Source organism: Canis lupus, chromosome 26 (assembly GCF_003254725.2).
Source record: "Canis lupus dingo isolate Sandy chromosome 26, ASM325472v2, whole genome shotgun sequence".
Classification (NCBI taxonomy): domain Eukaryota; kingdom Metazoa; phylum Chordata; class Mammalia; order Carnivora; family Canidae; genus Canis; species Canis lupus.
In genome coordinates this window covers 15,749,494-15,767,927 of record NC_064268.1, presented here as the reverse complement: position 1 = coordinate 15,767,927, position 18,434 = coordinate 15,749,494, and the positions used below count along the sequence as shown (strand labels likewise).

General features: G+C 42.4%; 1 long non-coding RNA gene across 1 annotated transcript; it reads right to left on the bottom strand.

The window, feature by feature from the left end:
* Window positions 1-8,700: 8,700 nt before the first annotated feature.
* LOC112676647 (uncharacterized) lies at window positions 8,701-18,064 on the bottom strand. Its single transcript, XR_003146648.3, has 4 exons — window positions 17,972-18,064; window positions 17,145-17,303; window positions 14,817-15,001; window positions 8,701-9,433 (listed from the first exon to the last, which is right to left on the bottom strand). It is a non-coding gene; the product is annotated as an uncharacterized LOC112676647 (long non-coding RNA).
* Between the last annotated feature and the right edge of the window lie 370 nt (window positions 18,065-18,434).

Genomic DNA, 18,434 nt, shown 5'->3' with positions numbered 1-18,434 from the left:
ACACTGGACGACTCCCTCCAAAAATCCTCTCCCCGGTTTTCAACTCAACCTTTTGAGGCCCTGGAGGTGGTGTTGGATCAAGGGGTACAAAACTATTTTTACCTGGAATGTTTGTAAGGCCAGCATCTTGCTCTGAAATGTCAGGTTTTTGAACACCTTATTTTACTCTTGCCTTCAGCTGAAACCAAGACCCAAAGCGTCCCATTTAATATCCTCTTTCACACGGGAAACAGTTGGTGTTCAATGATAGTGTCTGTTATTTTTTTATGTTGTTGTGGGAGGCTGACTACACAGATGGACACAATCAACGTTCTTTCTGCGTCTACACTCTGCCATGTGACTTTGTAGTTCCTCCCATCAAGGGATGGACTCTTATTTCCCGAACCTTGAATTTCAGCTAAGCTTGTTTTGGCTTTGACCAACAAAACATGGCAGACATGATACCTTTTCCATGCCTGGGATCAAGAGACCCTGCGTGTTGTTGGCTTTTCTCTTGGAACCCTCCCGCTGCCCTGCCAAACAAACTTGTGGGTAAGATGAGAGATTGTGTGGAGAAATGCTGAGTCAGCCCAGTTGTCCCCGACAAGTGAGACAGCCCAACCGAGACCAGCAAAGCCACCGAGCTGACCACAGGGATATGTGTGAACTCCGTGGTACTCAACTCAGGTGATCGGAAATGGCCAGTTGACCCATTGACATGTGATTGGAAATTGTTAGGATATATGCCACTGAGGTTTTGTGGTTGTTATGTGGCATTCCAGTGGCAGTAGATAGCAGATACAGTGTCCACAGCGAGCTAATAAGGGAGCTGTGTTTGAGAAGGGTCCTCCCAAGTACCAGGTGACAGAGCTGACTGCCAGCTGGGCCTTGTCATCTGTATACATTCCTCCCAGAGGAAGAGTGTTTCCTTCCTTAGACATACTCAGCTTCGGCCCAGATAGATTCCTCCTGGGCTTGTCAAAACTTTCCAGAACACAGTACTGCAAACAGGGCTTCCTTTGGCAGCTTGTTAGGATAATTGAAATGTGGGTGGAAGCTCATTAAGCTCCCCTTCGTCAACATTCTTCCTTCCAGGCCCGGGGAAGCTGCGAGTTCTGTCAAATCCCATTAGCACCGTATCTGTGTGGCTTCCACACCTTTCCAGGCAAATCAAACATGCGGGGTCCACACTGAAGGGAAAATGCGTTTATTCCCACAGAGAGGGGTGTGTTTATGGAAATGTAAAGATGGATACATCTGGCTGGGATGGATGATGAGAAAGAGAGTGAGAATACCTAAAAAATGCCTGGAAGGTGTAAGGAATGCACTCTGTTATTGTACATGTTAAAAATCTGCCATCTGAAGTCTTCACTGGACATCCCCACGTTCCCTTCTCTTCTTGCCTCCTTCTGTCACCCTACAAAACCCTATTTTATAGAAAGGATTTTAGAGCCAAAAATATGTTCACATCCTGACCGGACCACGATAGTAACAGTGATATTAACTTTTTGGAGCAAGTTTCCTTTGGCAGGCTCTGTGCTAAGAGTTTTATATAAATAATCTCATTTAATCCCGGACAGGAAGCTCCCTGAGGTCAGAGATGATGCCCATTTCGTTTCCTTTAGTATGTACCAAGCATGTAACACAATTCCTGACATTAGAAGTTCAATACATGTTTAGCAGACAAATGAATGACAGTCTTTGGGGGAGAGGTAATTACTCCCATCTCTAAAAGACTAAGAAAGAGATCCCTGGGTGGCTCAGTGGTTTAGCTCCTGCCTTCAGCCCAGGGCGTGATCCTGGAGACCCGGGATCGAGTCCCATGTCGGGCTCCTTGCATGGAGCCTGCTTTGCCCTCTGCCTGTGTCTCTGCCTCTCTCTCTGTGTCTCTCATGAATGAATAAATGAAATCTTAAAAAAAATAAAAGACTTAAGAAATGGAGGATCCAGGACTGACCCAAGCTCCTCATAGCTAGGTAAGTGGTGGGAGGGGCCAAAGGCAAGAACACTATTTTCAAGGGTTGCTCTTGGGACAATGACATAAAGCAGCAAGGATAAACATGTCGGAAATGACCTGGTACCCAATAAGAGCACAAATGTTAAGTTTCTGATGTTGTTGTTTATTTTTGTGTCTTTGTTTTCTGTTAAAGTGCATATGAAAAAAGGGGTGGTAGGGAACCAGAAGGAGCCTCATGGCATCACAGAACCAACATGACCTGGGTTCAAGTCTTGAGCCCTATCACATAATGGCGCCATCATTTGGTTGAAGCCATGTAAAATTCAGGTAGTCCTATCTCCTACATGGTGTTCCTGCAGCAGTGGCGAGGACTCCCAGGAACGTGTGGGCATAAAACTCAACACACTCATCATTAAATGCTTTATATCAACAAACACCATATGCTTGTGCAAATCAATCAACAATTAGTTTTTTTAAAAATGTAACAACATGAAACCTGCCTTATACGATTGTTTTCAAGATGCAATTAAGATAATGCTCAATGATGCCTAGCACTTGGTAAGTGCTTAATAATAATAGCTAATAATAAGTAAAGCTTACCGAGCATATACCATATGCCACGGCTTTAAACGCATCATCTCATTTAATGTTCTTATCAAATCTATGAGGTAGATACTGTTAATTGTCCCATCCGACAGTTGAGCAAATGGAGGGACAAAGAGATCACATAACTTGTCCAAGGCTAAACATCTAGTAGGAAGGCTAGTGCGTCTTTGGACTGGGCACATTCTCTGGAGAAGGAGCGGGAGGGCAGAGCCTGGAGCTGCTCAGAGCTGGCACCAAACCCCAGTCTTTCATAAGCCTGAGCTTGGATGGCTTCTGGCTTGAGGGGTCTCTGGCATTCCTCGCATTCGTAAGAAGCTACTGTTGTGGTCTACTTATGAGGTCTGAACCCTCTTGAAAGGGGTACTGTGATGATCTTCAGTGCAGAGGAAATGTTCTTTAAAGGGGCATTGTGTTTTAGCAACCACAAGAAGAAAACCCTTCGAGTGGGATCATTTAAAGTAATTGTGCTCTGATCAATTAAATCCGGGATTGGCTAGGTTTCATCACACTAGTCAACTCTGTTCTGTTGGTTGTACCTGGCTGGAACCCCTTATTTGAGAAGGATCTCAGCAAAGATCAATGTGTTTGATTAGTAATGTCTGCTGTGGGCAATGGCTGGAGAATATAGTTATGTATACCATGTATTACTGACCCTGCATCATTTATACGCCTTGAAGGCGTACCCTAGAAGGGAGTAACATTTCCCTTTGTCAAAGTTTTGGGGTGTGTACGTCCTGAGTGCAATTACATATTTACATAAAGAAGAGCCACTGTGTCATTTGAGCATTCTAAGAGTCTTATTCAGGCTTGTCATTGAACCTCCACCATGTGATCAAGACTTTCTCTAGATCTTTTCTTTTTATTCTCATATTGGGCAGAAATTATTTCCAGTATCTAGAAAAGTAAACAAAGTTTCAGAGAAGTGAATGAACTTGTTCAAAGCTACACAGCACCAAGGGCAGTTCTGACACAGAAGCAGGCAACTGATATATCAGTTGATTGATTGATCAGCTAGTAAGTGGCAAGGCCATTTAGACTGTAGGTTTTAGACATTGAGACGAATGCTTATTCTTTGGCACAACAGACACCTCTGATGGGGGTTTAGGGCCGTGCTCAGATGCCATGGTAAACACAGAAATAAGTAGCAAACTCAATGCTCAAGGAACCTGCACAGTCTTCTAATCTCTTTCACCTCCCTTCTAACCCCCAGACACAATTCCAACTCTTCTAGAAAAAGAAAGAAAGGGTCACTGCACTTTATTTGGCTACAAAGCACTAAATGGTAAATTGCCTTTCCATTTTAAATTGCTGGCACCATCAGATTCACTATGAATACAAGTGCATCTTCTGGGGGTAATAGCCATTTTTATGCTGCTAATCTAGAAAAAGGAAATACAGCTCAGAGAGCAGGCTGACGATAAGTTGGGGTAGCAATCCTGAGGCTGATGTGGTCTCAAGAAAACCACGAGTCTCTCTGGGCCTGTTTTCTCCGTCAGAAATTATATTCCATCTGTGTCTTGGTAACCACAGCAGGGGAGAGTTAAGAAAACCTAATAAGGAGTCTCCCGGCAAAGTTTCTGTGCAAAAACACAATAATGAGAATTCTGCACAAGGAAGTCCCTTTGTGTTAGCAATATGTCCAGTCAATTTGTTCAGTCCCCAAAGTTCTTTCAAAGAGCTGCTTCTCACGTGATCATCCCAATGAACCTGCAGGTTGGTGAGATGGTGGACGTGTGGGGAGGTGGGCTCAGGGAAGGGAAACGACCTGTCTAGTATCACGCAGGCCAAATGAGGGGCAGAGCCAAGTCTCCAGGATTTGGGTCAGTCCTGGATCCTCCATTTCTTAAGTCTTTTATTTTTTTTAAGATTTCATTTATTCATTCATGAGAGACACAGAGAGAGAGGCAGAGACACAGGCAGAGGGCAATGCAGGCTCCATGCAAGGAGCCCGACACGGGACTCAATCCCGGGTCTCCAGGATCACGCCCTGGGCTGAAGGCAGGAGCTAGTGCACATCTATCTGGATCTCGGTTGCAGCAGAGAATTACTGAGAAGGACGCATAGGTTAGGAGCTCCCCCCAACAAAGCAAATGTCTGTTGAATGAATGCAAGCCCTTGAGTAAGATGGTGGGTGAACATGCTCCTGGAAGCCTTTCTGAGGGTAGTTTTGCTGAGTGTTTACAATGCCTTAAAAATACAAATTCCCTCTGGCATCATTCATTCCCCTTCTTAAGCATTTATCCCAAGGAAATAATCAGATAAGATATGAAGATGTGAAATGCAGACATTTGTATCAATATTACCTATAGAAGCTGAAAAATTGCATGTAATATCCAGCTGTAGGGCATTGGTTTAAATAAATGAATAGATCATATAATTTATGACATGCCTGCATTCTGGGCTTTAAAACTGTGATGAATAGAAGTAAGCACGTGTATGGTGGCTTAGCTAAAGTGGTGTTTATTGCGGTTTTAAGAGCAAAAAGAATGTAAAGTTAAATGTCCAACAACGAGGGTTGTTGTGCAAGGGTTTAGGTTCATAAATACACTGGAATACTCTACAGGTTTTTAAAGTAACAGTGCAGATGGATATTTATGGACTTGAAAAGAGGTTGACAATATAGAAGTTAGGTGGACGATTCAGGACTAAAAGTATGTGTGGCATGCTCTTTTACACTCTATATATCTGCAAGTGTATATGTGAAAATGCGAATAAGGGTTATCTTTGGATGATAGGGGTACACTTGTAAACAATAATAATTATTTTTTTTAATTTATTTTATTTTATTTATGATAGGCACACAGTGAGAGAGAGAGAGAGGCAGAGACATAGGCAGAGGGAGAAGCAGGCTCCATGCACTGGGAGCCCGACGTGGGATTCGATCCCGGGTCTCCAGGATCGCGCCCTGGGCCAAAGGCAGGCGCTAAACCGCTGCGCCACCCAGGGATCCCAAACAATAATAATTAAAGGTGCTTATGATACAATAATTCTTATCATTGTGCTCTTCCTATGAGCTCTCTGTGTGTGGATGTGTGAAGCTCACAGAACTGACCTATTCTGAACATAGCACAGGTATTACTGCATGAGGGGATAAAGACCTCAAGCAGGGGGCTGGCCTAGAAGGATGATGCAGAAGGGACAGGAAGGTGCCTGACTTTAACAAACACCTGCTCTGTGCCAGGCACTTAATGTATACATCATTACATTGAATCTTGCACTGATTATTCAGAGTAAATTTTATCTCCCACTCATGTATATAAAACTTGAAGCCCAGAGGGGTTGAGTATCTTCTTCGAGATCACCCAGCTTGCAAGTGGAGCCTGTCTGTCTCTAAAATGCACTCCACCTTGCTCTATTTCTCAGAATACTTGTATCTCCTTGGCAACAAGGCCATGGCCAAACCCACTGACAAGCAGAGGCTCTAAGAGTTTGGTAGGGCCTGGTTCTCATCAAGTCCAGCCTTGTTGTACAGTGAAGTCAGAGGAAGAGTGTGGTGTGAGATCTTAGTATCCTCATGCTGAGCCCAGCTTCTATCTTCTGGGACAGGGGTACATTTGCAGCTCTCCAGCCCTGTCTTTGACTTTGGAAATGGCGACGTGGTAGTAATACCAACTTTGCATAACTGTAAAAATGGACCTTACTTCTCTACTTGGTTGGGTCACCACAGAATCATTACTTTACCCCCTAAAGCCTCAGTTTCTTGACCTGTAAGGTGGAGTCCTATTGCTCGTCTCTATGGGGGTTTTCACGAGTTCAGAAATAATAACCTGCAAAACATCTGGCCCAGAGTAGGCACTCAGAATTTATAGATTTTTTTTTCTTACTCGTCCTAAAACTGTAGGAGTGATAACAACACAGGGCATATATGCCTTTATGAAACTAGCGACATAGGCTAGGCAGATATGCATGTATTTCGAAGCCCCAAGGAAAAGCACTTCAAATCTTCTTTGCCAAATTAAAGTCGGTTCCACCTTAAAATTTCCCTCTGCAAATGCTTGCAAAGATGGTATTTAATTGATCATAACATCCTCAGACTCTCAGGCAAGCTCTTTCCTCCTCTTGCTCATCACTGCTGATTACTTGAGATATTTTATGTAAACAGAAAATGGTTCCTGCATAATTAGACCCATCCACCCTCCCACACTCCCCCATTTGCTCTGCTTCTAGCTTCCTGGAGCTGCCCAGCCACCTCTGAGGCTAATCAGTTGAAGGTCCTCTGGGCTGCTGAGCTCTGGGGATCCTAAGAGACACTCACTTGGAGGGGCTGTCACCTGGGGCCATGGAGACTGCTAATAAAGGGGCAAAACTCCACACCCTCTGTTTCTCCCTCTTGGTTCTGTCCAGTGCAGCCACTATGCCTTTGCTTCCTGGGCTCATGTGCCACCTATTGCACTCATCAGGAGAGACTCTCTTTTCAAACATAGCGGTCCTGTGTCCCCCTCTTCTGACTTTCTGTTAGGTAACGCTGAAGGGGAAAGGGTTAATCCTAAAATAAGTGAACCCCTTGTTTGTGCATTACACCTAGGTGATGCGTTCTTGCTAGAGTAGCTTCCTCGGGCATACACAATGTTAGAATTCCTTGTTTCCATCTTGGTCTCCCTGGCTCCCACCACCTTGCTAGATTGTTCCATAGACCTCATGATATCATTGAGGACACGGAGTGGACTTTACTGTCTCCTGCATCTCCAGTGCTTGGTTCAGTTCTGAGGATTAATAGGTATTCTGTTTGGGAACTTCAAGTAGTTCAGCTGAGAAGGTGTAGTCCACAGAGGTAAGTGAGATTGGATTGTTGAAAGGTTTGAGCTTCATCTTAAAGCCCCTGAAGAGTTTTTGGGGGTTTTTGTTTGGTTGGTTTTTTTTTTTTTAGATGAGACAGGAGGAAGGGCAGGGAGAGGGAGAGAGAGAATCTTAAGCAGGCTCTGTGCAGAGCTTGATGCAAGGCTTGGACACTTAACCCACTGAGCCACCCCAGGCTCTCCTTAAAGCCCCTGAGGAGTTTTAAGGAGGAGGGGTGAATAACCACACATGTGTCTTAGGAAGATCATACTGGTTGCCTGATGGAGAGTGTATAAATGGAGACATGAGAATAAGGAGGTTGTTAAAATAATCCCAGAGACCATGGCCTGGATGGGGGTGGTGGGCCAGCTGCAAGAGCCTCCTCCAAGCTTTGCAGCCTCTTGTGCATTCTCCTGGCAGATGCTGTTGGGATTCACCTGTGTTGCCTAGGCCTACCCCCCAGACTGCAGTTTTTGTATGCTCTGACGTCTCTCAGCCTCAGGGTGTTCTCCGGCTACGGCAATGTGCTGGGTATCCCTCGGAGGAGGCAGGGAAAGCCAGAGAAGAGACATCTCAGGAGTGTCCCTCAAACAGTGAGGAACAGGAAGAGATGGGCAAATACCATGCCCCTCAGTAGTGGAGCAGGTTCTCCCCTGCCTCCTAGAAGTCCCCAGCGGGACTGAGCAGCCCACAGTGGGAACCAGCTCATTAGTGTGCTCCGTATTGGATGTCTTCCCTTCCCTGGCTCATTGCATCTCCTGGGATCCCTCACAAATGAGCTCCTTGTACCCACATTCTCATCTCAGGGTCTTTTTAGAGGAACCCAAAATTAGACAATGGTATTTTATAATGAATGGATAAATATCCATATATGTTCATGCATTCAGTCAGTCAATCATGTTTTACCATGGTACCTATATTTTAACATGTAAGCTGTATTCTCTAAGAAGAATACACAGCTCTCTGGGACACTAAGATCTTCTAGAACTTTCTCAGGTACAGCATTTTTTCATTAACAGGATCGCCATGAACAGACCCCAAATGATAGGATGAGGCCCAGAAATGTCCCTGGTTTTAAATTTTGAAAGTCAAGATGCACACGGTTCGAGGAAATAAATACCCACTCCAGGAGGCCCCATGGAGAAGCTGGAGGTAGCATAAGCACCTGTTGGAGGTATCACTGCTTATGCTTCCTTCGCTTGGGAAGACACAGATGAACTGTCTAAAGGGAGTGAACTTTATGGGTAGTTGATATTACTTCCCTTTTTTTCCTTAGAAAATACCCCAGCCTTAAAAAAAATATATGACTTCAGTTGCCCCAGTGCTCAAGGCAAAGGGATGCTCTGTACTTCAAGTTTATTGGGAAAATCTGTAAGGCTTGTATAAGAACGTGTCACTCATCCATCTAGAGTAACCCATGGTTCGAGGAGGGATGATTTTGCTCCCAGGGGACATTTGGCAATGTCTGGGGACATTTTTGGTGGCACAATTGGATGGAAGTGCCGCTGGCACCTAATGGGTAGAGGCCAAGGATGCTGCTAACCATCCTGTAAATGCACAGGACAGCTTCCGTAACAAAGGATTATCCAGTCCCAAATGTAAATAGTGAGAGACCCTGCTTTAGAGGAATCTCTGCATCTCTCAGCTTCTAGTTTTCCATACAGGCTTGGGGAGAGAAGGACTGAAATCATGGGGCATTTCTGGGGATGCCAGCAAGGGGCAGTAGAGGATGGTGAAAATCCTGTGTCTGCTCACATCGGGGAGTGATGATGATGGTGGGGGTGGGGTGGACACAGACCTGGCAGCATTGTTAAGGGCCTTGTTTCAAGTTGGCCTCAACTGTGGGAAGCTTTAACAGCAACCAAAGCTCATTTTAAGTGGAAATGTGATATCATGACCATAAATTAAAAAAAAAAACAAAAAACAAAACAAAACAGGTTCACTTGTCATGATTAGAAGGTAATCGCAATATGAATTGAATGAGAGTCATCAAATATCATTGAATATTGGTGAGACGAGCAGCCTGGGAATCAGAAAGCCTTGAGAGAGTCCCGTTGCCATTCTGGGCTTCAGTTTGCACATCTATAAAATGGGATTTGGCCAGAATGGTGTTTCCTGAAAAGTGGTAAGGATAAAACATTTTATGCAGAGGAGAGAATTTGTGGTTATATGCAGAAGCAGTGTTAAATAACAATGAATTGCTTGAAATTAATCCCCTTTTTTCAATTTCCTTTCAATCCATCTAAACACAACCAGGAAAAAGTCTCAGCTTTGGTGCTCACATGTCTTTAACATCTTTTGAACTCTTGCTAATTTTTCCTTTCATGAAAGACAGAGGAGTCCACAGAGTCAGGACATTGGTCAAATTCCAATACTCAGAATTTATTAACATTTTATAATTTCATTGTATTCATCTTATGCTTACCTTCTATTCATGTAAAGTGGTACTGGTTTCCCATTTATAGAGGATTATAGAAGTTTCCTGTTCAAATACATTTATTCAAGTTCTGTGAGTGAATCAATTTAAAAATACTAAAATAAAAGTGAATATATGGTATGCAAAAATGGAAAAGATTATAAAATTAGCAGATATTGTAATATAAGGAAGTCAGGCTATCCTTCTAGGGATGACCTTAAAATTGCTCTGGTTTTTAATTTTGAAGTTAATAATTTGCAAATAAAATGCAAACACCTGTGCTTTAAATATTATCTTAAAATTGCATAGGACTCTTGAAGTGAGCAGATGCTATCCACGAATGCTTCTAGCTTTATTAGCCATTCACCCCTCACTGGACTCATTCACAGTCTTTTTTGTGGGAAGTATTTTTTCTAGACCTTACATAGTACTTGGCACACAGTACATGCTTAATAGGTGCCTATTAGAAAAAAAAATGCATGCAATCAAAAATGAAGCTTTCAGTTACTAAGGACAGAAAATCCACCTCAGTCTGGTTTAACAACAACAACAACAACAAAAAACCCCAAAAAACTAAAAAAAAAGAGAAGTGTCCAGAAATAAGGTGGGCTGTGACGTGTTTTGGTCCACAGGTTCAGGGTGTAATCCAGACTCTAACTTCATTTCTCTATATAATCTTCTCAGATCTGCCATCCTCTATGTCCTTGTGCTCAGGAAGGCTTGCCTTATTACAGCAAAGTAAGGTGCCCCAGATCTCATACCCACAGACCACAAATCCGGAGGAAGGGATTGTCTTTCCTCCAACATTCCAAGGAAATGTTTTGAGATTCACTCCAATTGGCCAGTTGGACCATTTGGGGTCACACATCAACCCTGGAATCAATCTCTGAGGCCAGAGGGATGGAATTCCCTGCTTGGCCTCTCTTAGGTCACTTGTCCCATGCCTATAGCCAGGAATGGTGTCATCTTCCCCAGAGAAACATGGGTCCCCAAATGGGAATTAAGAGCTGTTGGAGGGATCCCTGGGTGGCGCAGCGGTTTAGCGCCTGCCTTTGGCCCAGGGCGCGATCCTGGAGACCCGGGATCGAATCCCACGTCGGGCTCCCAGTGCATGGAGCCTGCTTCTCCCTCTGCCTATGTCTCTGCCCGCCCCCCTCTCTGTGACTATCATAAATAAATTTAAAGAAAAAAAAGAGCTGTTGGAAAGAAGTGGGAGGAAGAAACAGATGCTCCCACAGCATGGCCACATGATGGATACCCATTCCATCCATGAAAGACAGAACACACTGATAGAGGGTACACTGGTTCATGATCTCTTTGTTATTTGCCATGACAAGATAAACACAGAAATCAAGGCGAAGCATTAAGAAACTCATAGAGCAATTTAACATTTTTTACAATATCCAAGTGTGTGATAAGTAGATGCATCTTGTTGAACAGAATATAGACCATAAGTCTTAACTTATGAAAGATTGGGAAAATGAATTAATCTTTCACAATAACTTGAGAAGCATTGGTTTAGAAACTGTGCCTTATGGGTTGACTATTCCATTACCAGGTTGGAAAGTCTGAGTTGAAAATCCTAGATTCATGTAATACTAACAGATGTAGGATATTGTGAAATTTGGGTTTGAGTGAGCCTGATGCCAAGATGTTATGAGCATCCTGACTCATCTGGAGCTGTTTCCAGACACCGATAGGTAGGTATTGTGGATCACAAGATGCCAAAGACCTACAGGAAGAAAGCATCAAGGAATTGAGAATGATTGAAAATGAAGTCTGGATTTTCAGGCAAGCTCCTTTCTTTTTTTAAAAAGATATTATTTATTTATCCATGAGAGACACACAGAGAAAGGCAGAGACATAGAGGGAGAAGCAGTCTCCTCCAGTGGAGCCCGACATGGGACACAATCCTGGGTCTCCAGGACCTTGCCCTGAGCTGAAGGTAGACATTCAACCACTGAGCCACCCAGGCATCCCAGGCTAGCTTCTTTTATTAATTCTGATGATATCCTTACTACTTATTATGAGTTTCTATAGTGACAGGGGAGGTAAAGGGGATTGTGCAAGGTGGCATTGCAGATTAAACTTCACAAAACTTGGCTTAACTTTCCTTGTGGAATTTAGATTTAAACATCTCATTGCTGCTGCCATAATACCATAGGCTTTCTCAAGGACAATAAAACTTCCAAAAGTTCTGCTAGCAAGATTTCCTTTGTCTTCATTCCTCAAAGAACAAGACCCAGTAAGGACAGGTCTTGGTTATGCTAAAGTAATTATTATTTCCTCAGGGCCAGTATTGTAAAGATTGTTCCTTGGATTGAGCCCAAAGGCATTGGTAGGGTTGGTCCCACATTATAGAGGAAGACTGAGCTACTTTTGAAACCAGGGGTAACTGGAAAATGACAATCCTCACAATCCTGAGTTCCAACCAGAGAGATTCCACCCATGTGCAAAGGCAATGTGTCAAAAAGGGCTTCCTATTTCCAGATGAAATAATCTGATGTCAGGTGTTTCCTTGGAAACCCTCTGGAGAGTGGAATATAGATGAAACAAACTTGGCCAAAATATGATGAGTACATGGGATTCATGATACTCTTTTTTTATTTACCTTTGAAATCCCCATAATAAAAAGTTAGAAAAGAGGCCTTAAATTTCCAATTTTCCCTAATATAAATCATACAGGAATTAATATTAGTCACTCAACAAGTAAATGTTGAGAATCAACTATGTACCAGGCCCTTTGGTGCTGATTGGGTGACACTCCCACCCCCGAACCACACACACATTGAGAAAATGGGATAGATTTCTATCTGATCACCTTTTATAAAGTCCACTGGTTGAAAAATCCTGTGAACAAGAAAAAATTCCAATTGGCTATCTAGTTTTTTTTAACTGATAAATATGTTACATGGCATTACATGTCAGGACATACAATGATTGGCCTGATGATTTTTAAGAAAAATCTCTATCGGGGATCGCTGGGTGGCTCAGCAGTTTAGCACCTGCCTTCAGCCCAGGACTCCAGGATCATGCCCTCCAGGTGTCCTGGGACTGAGTTCCACATCGGGCTCCCTGCATGGAGCCTGCTTTTCCCTCTGCCTGTGTCTCTACCTCTCTCTCTTTCTGTGTCTCTCATGAATAAATAAAATCTTAAAAAGAAAAAAGAAAAATCTCTATCACTATTTCTTATATTCCACGTATGAGTGAAACCATATGATGATTGTCCTTCTCTGATTGACTTATTTCACTCAGCATAATGCCCTCCAGTTCCATCTACATCAAAGCAAATGGTGGGTATTCATCTTTTCTGATAGCTGAAAGTGATTTTAAGTGAAAGGGATTATAAGGGAAAGGAGGGGAACTGAGTAGGAAAAATTATATAGAGAGACAAACCATGAGAGACTCCTAACTCTGGGAAACAAAGGGTTGCAGAAGGGAGTGGGTTGGGGGGATGGGGTAGCTGGGTGACGAGCACTGAGGAGGGCACTTGATGGGATGAGCACTGAGTGTTAAACTATACATTGGCAAATTGAATTTAAATTAAAAAAATAAAAATAAATATACCCGACCAAAAAAAAAAAAAAAGAAAAAGAAAAATCTCTAACATGAATATACAAAGTTAACACACAGAAATCAAAAACTGGATGAAAACAGATGGAAGAGGAAAAGAAAACTAAAGTAAAACAAAAATAAAAGAAATACATAATATCCTTTTTGAGATCAGAGAAGCTGTTGCATCCATGAAACAAGAAAAGGATACTACCAAAAGGGACAGTAAGAGTTAAGAATGAGTTACTAAATAATTTAAAAGAACATGGATGTTTTATGATAAATCACTGAGGGTATATCTTCGTTTTGTGCACTTTTCAGTATGTATATTGTATTTTACAACTGAAAAAGATTAAACGTAGAATAAAATAAATAATACTGCTAAAAAATTTCAATACAGAGTGTATGAGGAAAAGTTGAAAAAATCTACTGTAAGGTGGGCCAAGAGATGGAGACTTAAAAATTAGGAAGGAAGAAGTAAGGACATTAGGGATTTGGTGTAAGAGGTTCAAAATGTGAATAAAAGGAGTTCTAGAAAGAGAATATTTTAAAAACGGAGTAAGATCATTAAATAAACAGTACAAGAAAATGCCCCAGAGCCATAGGATATGAGATTCCAGATTAAGAGGCTCTTTTGAATTATCTCCATCAGAAAGAGGAAAATATATCCACATTAAGCCATACCACTGTGCTGTTTTAAAACAGAAGGGAGAAAAGGAATATCATAAAAGCATCCAGAGGGAAAAAAAAAATCAAAGTACAGGTTACATGCAAGAATCTGAATGGCGGGGATCCCTGGGTGGCGCAGCGGTTTAGCGCCTGCCTTTGGCCCAGGGCGCGATCCTGGAGACCCGGGATCGAATCCCACGTCGGGCTCCCGGTGCATGGAGCCTGCTTCTCCCTCTGCCTGTGTCTCTGCCTTTCTCTCTCTCTCTCTCTGTGACTATCATAAATAAAAAAAAAAAAAAAAAAAAAAAAAAAAGAATCTGAATGGCATCGGTTAGCTAACAGTAATATTGGAAGACTGAAATAAATCCATCAGTGCCTTAAAGTGTTATATATATAAAGGTATTATATATATAAATATTATATATAGAGAGAGATGTGGGGGCTGTCGTCATGACATAAGATACTTAAATTCTCATCTTCCATAATAGAAATATAATAGCTAATGCTTCTAATTGATAACCCAATAAATAGAAGTATTGGTATGTTACTTAAAATATGGAGATAAGTACTCGAAAAGACAGCCCAAAGTATTGAAGGTAGGTGCCTTGGTGGAGCAGAATGCAGAAGTGTGTGAGGAAGTAGAAGGGACTTCTGGAAGTTTGTCATCAATTTTGTTACAAATTGGTCTTTATGCACATGCATTATTTTTGTTAAAATAAAAATCAACTTGATTTTTAAATATCCCCTCCAGCTGCTGTGGGGACCACTGCCTGCAGGGAGGGAAATAGAGGCAGAGAAACCAACCCTTGAACCATCACTTTGAGCCTTTCACTTTACCAGTAAAAACATAGAATCACTCACCTTTAGTTGTTGTTGCTGTTATTGTGCTTTTTGGCTTTGTCACTCAGGCACAGGTGGAAATGACATAATTTATTAATCTGCTTTATGAACAGGCTTGGTACTTTGCTGCCTTGGTCAAATCAGGGATCCTGCCATTCCTGAGCTTTCTTCTGTTACTCTTCTTCCCTTGCATTCGGCAAAGATCCCTGCAATGTGAACAGAAGGAATTGAAATTCCAGTCGTGTCTCTCCTCAGTTCGGTCTGATTTTCAGAAATTGCAGTAAATCAGTGGCACTGAAAATTGGCCTATTTTTTTTTCTAGGGATGTTGGTTTGGCTTGATGAGAAAGCAAAAACAAATGGAGTTTATAAATGTAACTAATCAGGAAGTTAAAGAGAGGTTAAACCTAATGGATTAATCAAGTTTTTCTGGAAAGTGGGAAGGAAAGGTGAGAGGGTGGGAGGAAGAATGATGGGGCAGGCTTTTGTCCAGACTGATTGAGTAAAAGCCCTTCAGTGAAATCAGCTCTTTGAGTGTCTTGGGTCTGTCTGTCTGTCTCTCTCTCTGTCCATCCTTGGAGAACGGAGAGGTGCCCAATAGTAGTAGTCTGGCATGCTGAGTGGAGAGAACACGGTACACCTGCTAGGAGACTCAGCTCTGATTTCTGATTCTGCTGCTTACTAATTGTGTGAACTTAGAGATATCCCATCACCCTTTGAGCTGCTATTATACTTACTGTAAAATGGGGTGAGTTCTCATTTTCCAACATTGTAAGGCTTGTAAAGGTCAACAGAGGTAATTCAGTAGAAAATGATAGCTGGAAATGGAGGTGGGGGACCAGCCAACACTCACAGGACCCTTGGGCAGGAACAAGCATGCCCCAGGTCTAGAGAGAGCAAAGGAGCAAGTGGTACGAGAGGAAGCCAGTGGCTGGGGCTGGAATTTGATGAATCAGTTCAGATGACATTAAGGATTTTCCCTTGAGGGACACCTGGGTGGCTCAGCGGTTGAGCATCTGCATTTGGCTCAGGTCGTGTTTCTGGGGTCCCGGGATCAAGTCCTGCATTGGGCTTCACCCAGAAAGCCTGCTTATCCCTCTACTTGTGTCTCTCATGAATAAAAAATAAAATCTTAAAAATTTCCATTTTTTCAAAGTACTCTTCTAAAACCCAGATATGGGGGATTCCTGGGTGGCGCAGCGGTTTGGTGCCTGCCTTTGGCCCAGGGCGCGATCCTGGAGACCCGGGATCGAATCCCACATCAGGCTCCCGGTGCATGGAGCCTGCTTCTCCCTTTGCCTGTGTCTCTGCCTCTCTCTCTCTCACTGTGTGCCTATCATAAATAAATTTAAAAAAAAAATTAAAAAAAAATAAAATCCAGATATGATTGTTACTTCTCAGGAATCATGGAACTATGGACACTTAATATATGGAGCTTAAAGGACCCTTAGAGGTCTTTTAATCTAGATTTCTTATTTGTTGACTTGGCTTGATGAAAAAGGAAAAGCAAATAAAGTTTTCTGTGGGCCTTCCACAATAAAATATATACTATTCCAGATGTAAAAAGTAGAAGTGCTTTCCTCTGGAGAAGACCCAGAATTTCCAGCAGCTTCTCACAGGTGCTCACCAAAAGTTAAAAATCTCCAGTAACTCTAACTGCCTTGTTTTGTAGACAGGGAAACTGAGGCTTACATGTTCAAGTTCACAGAAAGATTCAGTGGCAGAGCTGGAACACAGTCCCACGCTCTTTTTCTCAGATAGGGCCACCAATTGGGAGTCAGTGGAAGAAATGTGGAGGCTTCATATTTCTGTCCTTGAGGATTGGGTGTCCATTTTCACACAGACTACTCAAATTGGACTCACATCAGTAAGGGCTGGGTTGCAGTTAGTACCCATAAGTAGAAGTCTTAACAGAATTATTAATTATATACATTTCTGTTTACAGGAGAATTATGCTGTTAGCCCCATTAAGCACCATTATCGATGTGTGATCTAATAATTTCAACATAATGAAACTAATATATTTTGGAGGAATAGAAGGAAATATTCCACAACAGCTGCAAATTGGATTATTCTGGACTAGGATATCCTTATGGCAGTGATAGTAATTGTTCTGATTTTTGTCACATATAATTGGCACGTGCTTTACAGTTTATGTGTCATTTTCACATACCTTATTATCTTATTTTGTTCTTCTAGAAATTTGAGGAGGGAATAAGGCAGAGAAAACAGTGTTCTAGTTGGGAATACTGTGGTTGCAAGCAACAGAAAATTCAACTTCTACTAGCTTAGGGAAGAAAGAAATTGGGGAGGGGGTTGAGAAGACTGTTGGCTCATATAACTGAATTACCCTGGGATATTCTAAATCAAGAATGGTTTGATCCAGGGCTTCATGCTGTCATTAAGGCTCTGGCTTTGTTTCTGGATGATTCTCTCTGCTGCCTTGTTGGCTTCTTTCCCAAGGTTGATTCATTGCAGCCTCCAATTTTTACATCCTTGCATGGCAATGCTGAAAAGGGACACAGATGAATTCTGATAAGTCCCATGCAGGTCAGAGTATTTGTCTATCCCCAAAACCTCAGAAAACTTGTCCTCATGTCTTATTGGTGAGAACTAGGTTAGAGACTTATCCCTCAATCAATCAGAGTGGGTAACAGGTAATATGCCCTCATTGACTTAAGCCAGTCAGGGCCCACCATAGAGCTGAGGGCAGGATCAAACTGTTGTCACAGTTGAACAATATGCCTAGCAATTCTCTACATTTCTCCACCAACAACTGTGGTGGGGGTGGAGTGACCCACTAAAAAATGTGAATGCTCTGGTGGAAAAGGGGTAAGTGAATTGGAGAAACAACCCAAAGCATCCATTACACAGCAGCTCAGAGAGATCAAGAGGCACACAGACTCTGACTTTGGGGACCAAGATATAAATTCAGGGTTTCTGTCTCAAATCTAATGTTGTAAATGTCAGGCTTCTCTTAGAAACCTGAAATATTATCCAACTGCCCTTCATACTTATCTCCTACCTCTGTTCTTAAAAAACAACAAAACCAAAACCAAAACAAAACAAAACCCACCAGAAAACTCCTGACCATCTTTCTGAGCCAGGAACTTCCTGTCCATGCCCATTCAATACAGAGAGCCCAAACCCCAGATAATAAAGGAAGCGATAGTGTACTTGGCATTGTCTGGAGTGTGGAGGCATTCCAGTGTTGTCACCGGAACTAGCTGTAGGGAAGCAAGTTTCAGGGTTTTGGCTCAAGGACCCCCCCCCCCTTCTAAGGTATACAAGTGAATTGTTATGTCACAAATCAAATCACTGTGACTATTACTTCTCCACCTTGGCCACACTGATTTTTCCAGGATTCCAATTCATTTCCATAAAAATCGCTTATGCCTACAGCTCCTGGAATTGACTAACAGTACATCTAGCTTCCTATGTGGCAGGGAATATTAGCATTTCTATTCTATAAACAAGGGCACTGTGACCCAAAGAGTGAAAGTAGCTCCTCCAAAGTCATTACATTAAGAAAACCCCAGTTTTTCCCTCCTGTGTGTTTCCTTTACTACTCCCACAGAACACTTCACCTCAGACACTTTGGGTCACCCAGTATGTGGTGGGTTTTCTCCACACCAAACAA